The sequence below is a fragment of the Camelus ferus genome, chromosome 12, assembly GCF_009834535.1.
Source record: "Camelus ferus isolate YT-003-E chromosome 12, BCGSAC_Cfer_1.0, whole genome shotgun sequence".
NCBI lineage: Eukaryota > Metazoa > Chordata > Mammalia > Artiodactyla > Camelidae > Camelus > Camelus ferus.
In genome coordinates this window covers 18,732,130-18,741,455 of record NC_045707.1, presented here as the reverse complement: position 1 = coordinate 18,741,455, position 9,326 = coordinate 18,732,130, and positions in this window count along the sequence as shown.

Sequence of the window (9,326 nt, the reverse complement as noted above, 5' to 3'; positions counted from 1 at the left end):
CCCTACCCCTCAGTTCCTTGGTCCCTTAAGTCAGAGACACTTTCTAAAAGGTTCTTTTTGTGTTTTGTTTTGTTTTGTTTTCCCATATCTAACAATTATGTCTTTAGGAGTGCTCCAAAAAGAGCATCCCAAACCAGGAGTTTTTCTAATTATTTCAGAGTAGAGTCAGAGAAAAGTAAAGAACAATACAAAACAAACTGCAGAGCTAATGTATGCTATGAAGGAAGATGTATTATTTTCTGGTAAAGTCCCAGATGACAAGTCCCAAATATGGAAAAAGCAAGGGCTTAGCCTTTTTCTGTTCCAATGGGGAGTCATTCAAACGTTTAGCATTGTGCCTGGCATCACAAGGTTGTCCTTGGCTTGGCAGCTTAATGATAGTACTAATATTAATGATCACATACTATGTGCCAGGCACACGCTAAATCTTTGAATACATTATTTAATTTAAAAAAAACTTTATGAAGTAGATGGTTATTACTCTCATTTTACAGATGAGAAAGGTGGAGCTCAAAGCAGTTAAATAGTTTACTTAAGGCCATACAAGCATTAATTGGCAGCTATACATTTGAGCATAGGAGATCTGGTTCCAAATCCATGTTCTTACCCACAATCCACTCCTTTGATTTGTGGTACAGCCTCTCTTGTGTCCCCGTCCTACCTAAAGTACCCTACACCAGTGCCATATGTTCGATAGGGACCACCAGGAGGAAAATGTGTGATGCGGCTGGTTTGTGGGAGGGGGTTAACCCCTCTTTCTTTGTGGAATAACTGACACGTTTTAACTATCAGACATTGTTCCAGAAGACGGCTGATCATTAGCTCTCTAGCCTATTGAGTAACTGTGCTGTGGGGGAAAGACAACTGGCTGGGTGGTGCAAAGGAAATAAAATGAATGGGACAAAGCTCTGGCTCAGATGGCAAGTCTGCTGAATAACATGGATGTATTACAACATGGCTGTGACCAGAGTCAAGGATGGAGGTAGAAAGGAAGTGTCCAACTCCACTTGAGGATATCATGGAAGACTTAATGGGGAGAGGATATTGATTTTGCCCTTTAAAAAATAGCTTTAGTGGGGAGGGTATAGCTCAGTGGTAGAGCACTTGCTTAGCATGCATGAGGTCCTGGGTTCAATTCTCAGTTCCTCCTCCAAAGGTAAATAAATAACCCTAACTACCTCCTCCCCCCCAAAAAATAAAATAAATTAATTTAAAAAAATTTAAATCGCTTATTTTTCTCCATTTATGTATTTAGTTAAGTATAATCAGTTATAATGTGTCAGTCTCTGGTGTACTGCGTAATTATTTTTCTACTTTTAAAGTAGCACCTACACATTTTAGGACACCTAGAATATATGGAAATGTTGAAAAAGTCCTAGCACTTCAAAACAACCACTGGTTACATTTTGGTGTACTACCTTCAAGTGGTAAATTCTCAAACGGTGTTTACCAAATGGAGTGCATGTTTGTGAAAATGCAAAATACAAAGATGAATGAGCAGTGTCAAATGGAGAGTTTAGGATTAAATGCCAAATGAGGGGCACAGATATTGAGAAGGGAGTGATCCCTGGGGATTTGGGGGCGAGGGTGTCAAGGTCCAGGAGAAGAAAGATGTTGAGTTGGGCCTTGATCCATTCATTCATTCATGGAATGATAGGTAGGTTTTGGTATGGATGAAGGAGTGGAAGCTGAATGTGTAAGAAATGTTTTTTTGTTTTTTCACTTTTTAAATTGTAAAATAAATAAAAATATTTTCATGTATTTTATTTGTTACATAAAACTTACCATTTTAACCGTGTTTAAGTATAAAGTACAGTGACCTTAAGTATATTCATATTGTTACACAACCATCACCACCATCCATCTCCAGAACTTTATCATTAGCCCAAACTGAAACTCTCTACCCATTAAACAATAACTGTCCATTCTCCCCTCCCCCCTAGCCTTTGGTAACCACTATTCTACTTTCTGTCTCTGAATTTAACAATTTTAGTACCTTATATGAGTGGAATCATATATTTGTCCTTTCATGTCTGGCTTAGTTCACTTAATATAAGGTCTTCCTTCACGGTTGTATAAATCTTTGAGGGATTGATTTCATGGGACAGAGGATTCAAATAAAGAAATAGGAGAGGATGGAGATGAAACTGGAAAAGTACTTTGTGGCCAGATTGTGAAATACCTTGAATGCAAACCTAGGTAGCTGCTGTAGTGGGACCAGATGATTTTGGGAGTTGGAACTATTACACTCTTTTGGGAAGTATTATGGCAATATCCTTTAAAATTAAATGTAGATACATCCTCTATAGAGAATTTAAAATACACCCAGTACATAATGATACATATATAAGAACGCTTATTGCAACATCGTTTACAATGGTTTAAAAATATATATATTATTTTCTATAAACAGGACTAGCTAAATAAATTATTGTACATCCAGACTGTGGAATGATATGCAGCTAATAAAAAAGTATATTAGAGCTATTTGCATTTACCTGGAGAAATGGTAATGGCATGTTAAATGACAAAATAAAGTTGTAGAGGAAAGTTTGTGGTATGATTCCATTTTATTCATTTTAAAAATTAAGATTCTAATTATGAATAACTATGTTTATCAATGTTTCTATTCTATTCATTCACTCATTCAACAAATATTTATTGAATGCCAGCCATCCAAAGGTTAGCCATTCATTCTGGGATACAAAACAAACAAGTATCCCCGCCTTGGTGGAATTTGCATTCTAGTTGGGGAGCAGGAGCAGACAATAACTGAAGAAATAAGTATGTCGAAGGTTAGGTGGTGATAAGTGTTAGGGAAAAAATTAAAACTGAAAAGAAGGGTGGGGGCAATCCCACTATGTTGCACATTTTGCACAGTTTGGAGTGGTACCGTTCACATTGTGGAGACATGCCCTCACTGGTTTTTTTTTTTTTTTAATGGCCTTTCTAGTTGGCATGAAGTGGTGTTTCATTGTGGTTTTGATTTGCATTTCCCTAATGACTAATGATTTAAGCATCTTTTCATGTGTTTGTTGGCCATTTGGATAATCTTTAGAGAAATGTCTATTCAAGATATATACCCACGTTTTAATTAGGTTCTTTGTCTTTTTGTTGGTGAGCTCTAAGAGTTCTTTATATATTCTGGATACTAGACCCTTATCAGATATATGAGTTGCAGGTATTTTTTCCCCATTTTTTTATGTTGCATGGAAGAAATTTTAAGATAATTAACTTGACAACTGTGTGTGCGGGAAGGATTTTTTTTTTCTTTTCTTTTTATTTTTGAGTTTATTCTTCATTTAACTTTTGAAACACTACTATAGTTGAATATTAAAATAAAAACAATAGCAAGTAGTGAGCGTATTATGAGTATAGTCCTTCACTCATTCACTACTGGAGATAAAATGCCAGTGGTGAGTGTTATTCACTGGCTCCATTAAGAGCTCTAACACTGAACAGCACCCCAAGGATGAAGTTCATCACCCTCATATGCTTCTCCATTGTAACGGTGCCAGAGGAGACATGAAAGGCAGAAAGACAAACCAGGAAGCCATTGCACTTCTTCAGGTTGCAGTGAACACAAAACAGGGACAGTCGGAAAATGCCCTGAAAAGATTATGTGCCACAAGTAAAACTAGGAAAAGTCAAAAGTGTAATGGATGAGATCAGTCATATGTAGAAGTAGCAAGTAACCTGGTGTCATTTCAGGAAAGCATAATTCTATCAATACATCTAAACTCTAGCAGCCTAATCACTTAGAGTAAAATGGCTGAAGCCCTAACACAATCAAACTCTAACCCAATCAATTATAATAAAATGGCTGAAGTGAACATAAAACAGAATCAATTATATTAACTTGGCTGGAGCTGAAACCTAATCAATTGAATTGTACCTTGTCTTCATAGAATGAGAAAATAGTCTGCATAAAATTCCTCCCCCTCCTGCAAAAAAATGTTGTCACTATTTCTCCAGTGATGTTTAGGGAAGAACATTCCCTGTTTGGCCAAGAAAGTGAGTATAAACTGTCAACTATTTTGTTCAGTCAATAGGATTGCCTAGGCTACTGTTAAGTTTTATGTCGAATTATGTAAATCAACCATATGGCTTATATATCATGTTCTTTTAAGTTTAGTCAGCATGTGAGTTCTCCCAAGATGAATTAATTGACCAAAATCAACTTCTGGGTGTTCAAGCTAACTTCTGGGTGTTCAGATCCTCTTAAAGAAGTAAAATCAATGTTTCTATCTCTGTCACTCTAACATCAACCCAGGTGTGGGAAGAAACCTTATTTCATGTACTCAGAGAGAGATAGTGAGAGGAGTTTGTTGTTGTTTGCATTTTTAAGTGAAACCAGAGACTCAGAAAACTCAGATTTCCTGGGGCCACACACAGCTCACCTAGATTGGCTGAAGCTGCAGCCCAGTCAATTGAATTGTACCTCTTCTGTAGAAGGGAAAGATAGTCTGCAAAGAATTCCCCTCCCCAGCAGAAAAAAAAAAAAAAATGTTGTCACTGTTTCTCCAGTGACGTTTAGGAGAAAAGATCCTCTGTTCCGCTAACACAAGTGAATATCTTCTATATTTACAAAGGAGAGGGATGCAGTTCTGTCAGCTAAGCATTCTAACTCCTAGCCCAGGGCTTGCTCAGCCTCTCGCTAAAGCAATCATTGCTTCTGCTCCAGCCAGTAAGGAATGGGAAACGGCACAGACGGTGGTCATCACAGCCAGCAGTGTTGGCAGCTACAGCTAGTGACCTGGAAATGTGGGCACGTGCCTTCCACAGGATGACCGGTGAGGACACCTCCCGCAAGTCTTCAGTGCTCAGTGGGGCACTCCTGACAGTAAAGCAGGTCTTGAGGAGACAACAGAAGAAGGTAGCATCTTTCTGACCTAACAGCAGTCTGGCTTTGTCTCTGAGGTGTAGGAAGTGTCTCCCCAACACACAGCTATGATGAAACTTAAGACCACAAAGAGGAAGCTTCCTGGGGTTGTATAGCTGCGGCTTTCATCCAAGGGAATGGGTGGGGAGTTCTACCTGGATGAACTCTTAAGACTGCCACCTTGTGATGTAGCCTTGCCTCTGAATTCTTTTATCACTCTTCCTGATGATTGCAACCATGCAGCCACCTTGCTGTGGTGCAGAATTCAGTGTTAGCTATGCACTCGGGAGACTCCAATTTTCTCCTCTTTCCACAGAGCTGAGAAGCGATGGCCTTACTTAGGAACAGGGATACTTCTTTCATCGTAATAAGGTAGACAGGCAAGCATGGAGATGCAAAATAAGCTGGTGGATTTGGTATTGGAAAAATAAGGCAGCCTCATTTAATTGCATCTATTTTATCAATGAACTATGGAGCCCTACCATCTGCTGAGAGGAAGTGGAGGGGGTGTTGGAGATTTTAGAAGAGAATGGGGGGGCAGGCTACAGCTCAGTGGTAGAGTGCATGCCTAACATGCATGAGGTCCTGGGTTCAATCCCCAGTACTAACATTAAGAAAATAAATAAATGGAACTAGTTACCTACCCGCCCCCTGCCCCCCAAAAAAAAAAAAAAAAAAAAAGAGAGTAGATGTGAAATAGTTATTGAGCAGAATAGAAAAGAGAATTTACCAGGGAAATGTAGAATTATTTGGAAATGTTGAGTTTAGGGGGCATAAATTTGAAATCTAGTCAGCGAGATTCTGGGATTTTCTCCATCAATATTTAGCTGCCCAGGTATAGATATGGAGGAGCTGAGTTATTGGATTTAAACAGAATTTTTTTTTAATTGTAGTATAGTCAGTTTACAATGTTGTGTCAGTTTCTGGTGTACAGAATAATGGTTCAGTCATACATATACATACATATATTTGTTTTCATACTCTTTTTCATTATAGGTTACTACAAGATACTGAATATAGTTCCCTGTGCTATACAATATAAACATGTTGTTCATCTATTTTGTATATAGTAGTTAGTATCTGCAAATCTCGAACTCCCAATTTATCCCTTCCCACCTCCTTCCCCACCGGTAACCATAAGTTTGTTTTCTATGACTGAGTCTGTTTCTGTTTTGTAAATAAGTTCATTTGTCTTTTATTTTTTTTAGATTCCACATATAAATGATATCATATATCATGCTGATATGGTATTTTTCTTTCTCTTTGTGGCTTACTTTACTTAAAATGACAATCTCCGTGTCCATCCACGTTGCTACAAATGGCATTATTTTATTCTTTTTTATGGCTTAGATGTATTCCATTGTATAAATATACCACAACTTCTTTATCCAGTCATCTGTTAATGGAACCAGAAATGTCTAGTTTTGTTTTGTTTTCCAGGAAGGTTTAGTGGAGATGGATAGGGGCAAGGAAGTTAACAGTGCCTGGATATGAAGTTATAGTTCTGGATATGAAGGGGAGTGGATGGATTATTTAAAAAACAAAATAAAAAGAGAGTACTTATGGTTTAGAGTTCCTTGAGGCAGGAGGGTATTAAGAGGAGAGAAAGGGTATTAGGGTATGAGAAGGAAAGGCAAATAGTAACAGATGAGGTATTTGCGATTTCAGAGGATTTTATCTGGATTGAATTGTTCCAGCTCTCTTTTCTTTTCCAACCCTTGGTTTTCCCTTTTTTCTTCTTTCCATCTCTCCTCCCACCAGAGAGGGAGAAGCAGTGAAATCTGCTCTTCATTTCCTTTGTGGACAACTAAGAGGCTGGCTCTCTACCAAGCCTCAGATGGATGTCTGTCTCTCTCTTTCTATCTCTTCATTTCGGGAAAAGGAAAGCTGATAGTTGGGGGATGAGGAGGCCAGGAGCCCTTGACCTTCCTCCCCGAGGAGGTCTCCTCTGGCAAGCAACCTCTCTGGGGAAAATAAGACCAGAGACAGCAGCAACCAGGTCAGGAGCATGGTTTCAGCGGCAACCAGGGAGAACACAGACAAGAACCACCAACAGGGAGAGTGGGAGGCCCTGGTGTGGAGACAGCCTTTATAGAAAGAGCTTTCAACACAAGAGAATTTGGGAAGAGGCCCAGAGGCACTCAGCAAATTTGACAACCTTCATCCTGGGTCTCCATCACCATACGTGAGTCTTCGGGAATCAGAAGGACCCCAGCTCACCACACTGAAGAGAACCCCACGATGCCCCTTCTTGTTGGTTTTGGCCAAGACAGACCCTCGAAGAGACTGGAAGCACCTCAGGAAAGCTCTCTGAATTTTCCCAGGGGAGGGCAGCCCAACCTGCCCCTGAGTCCTTGGAGGGAGAGGACTATCTAAGAACTTTGATAGGCAACTAGACTCCTGGCAGGGAGTGAGCCCTGAGCCTGGTCATCATGACCTCTCCTGCTGTCCCAGGAAACTTCCCCTCTGCGCAAACCTCCTTTTACAACCCTGGGACTCCCAGGCTCTGTAACTGATCAACCCTTTATAGAATTTTCCCCCACAACTGTGCATTTACATAAATTGTTTCTTCAGCCCAGAATGTGTCCCCCATTTTTATCCCTAGTAAATTCAGATTCTTCTACTTTTCAAGATTAGTTGAAAGCTTACCTCCTCTCTGAGGCCTTCCCTGAGGCAACTAGTTGCTCCTTTTCTGTGTTCCCAGAATACATAATTTATCCATTCTCACCTCACTGGCCATATCCATTATCTCTTTATACACATATCTGTTCCAAGGCAAGGATCACTCAGTTATCTTGGTATCCTCCAAATTTAGCAATTTGTTAAACACTCTAAACATTTCTTGAGTTAGTGACAGTATACTAGTACTCAGAACTAGACACCTTGAAATATATCTAAAAGAGACAAAACATCAAATGCAATCCCCCATAAGAAGTTTATCAGTTAACTATAATTTAATATTTATTTAATCATAATATTAGATGTACCATATATGTACTGTTTAATAGTGCTTACTATATCCTACACACTGAATTGCTAAATTAAACATACATACCTGGGTTTTTAAAAAATTTTTTAATATCTTTTTTGGGGGGAGTTAATTGTTTATGTTTATATATATATATATATATATATATAAATAAATGGAGGTGCTGGGGATTGAACCCAGGACCTTGTACATGCTAAGCACATGCTCTACCACTGAGCTATACCCTCCCCCCCATACTCAGTTTTTAACTTCTCACAATATCATGAAAGATAAGTAATGTTATAATCCCCAAATTACCGATGGGTAAAATTAAACTCAGAGAGATTAAAGAATTTGCCTGAGATCTCAAAGTGAGGGTCAGAGCCAAGATTGGAATGCAGGCATTTCTTACTCTAAAACTTGTGCTCTTAACCATTATACTACAATGCTTGAGACAAGTTTTATATAATGCAGTTTCTATCATCATTATTACAGGATGGTATAACAAAACACAAAATCATATGGTTCAGTTGGAAAAGAAGATATTTAAATGAAGTATTAATTCTCTGTTACATAGAACAATTGCAAAAGGAGGTAGACAAGAGAACTACGTGTAAGGGCTGAGGCAGCCAGAGAAAGTGTTGTGGGGCTAGAACTTGAACTGAGCTGGGCCTTGGAGAGTGGATCAGAGAAAGGGATCCAAATTAATGTACTTTCTTATAAACACTGTATGTACATTGTCTCTTCTGATCCCTCACAACAACCTATGACGGAAGCTCTGTTCCCCCCATTTACCAGGGGGAAACTAAGGCTCAAGGGGTTATATAATTTGCCCAAGTCCACACTGCTAAGTGTTGAGCTTAGCAAACCGAGTTCTCTCTTCCACTCCATACACCCTCTGGTTGGTAGGAAGAGCCAAGGAGAGCATTCTGGTGCAAGGGAGGAGCAGGAAGAAAGACAGGAGGCTGGAATGAGCAGGATGCTTTGAAAAGGAGGAAATAAATAGTCAAGCATTCAGCCTTCCATCCTCTAAGGAGCAGAGAGGGTGGGACTTCCTAGGCAGCTCCGCCCACTGTGGAGGATTGCAACAGGGTGGGGTGGAGGGAGGTTCTGAGGTTCCTGGAAGGTGACTGAAGCCCATAAGGCTGGCACTATGCCCATTGTGTGGCTAAAACTGGCCCCGCCCAGTAGTGCTGGGGTGGGAGAGCCATGGCCTGAGGGCTAGTTCCTGGAAGTCTACCACCACCCCCAAACATTGCTGCATCCCAGTCCTGGTTCTTTCCCAGAACCAGGCTGCCTACTGGTTTCAGTTCTGTCCCAAGCATCTCTCTACCGGAGTCTCGCTTCCAGATAGACTGTTCTTAGTCCCTAAGCTCCTGAGGCACTCTGGCCTCCAGGTTTCTAAGCTCCCATCTCCTAATAATAACAGACTCACTTTCTTATTGATCTCATTTTATCTTCCCCAAAACTCCATTG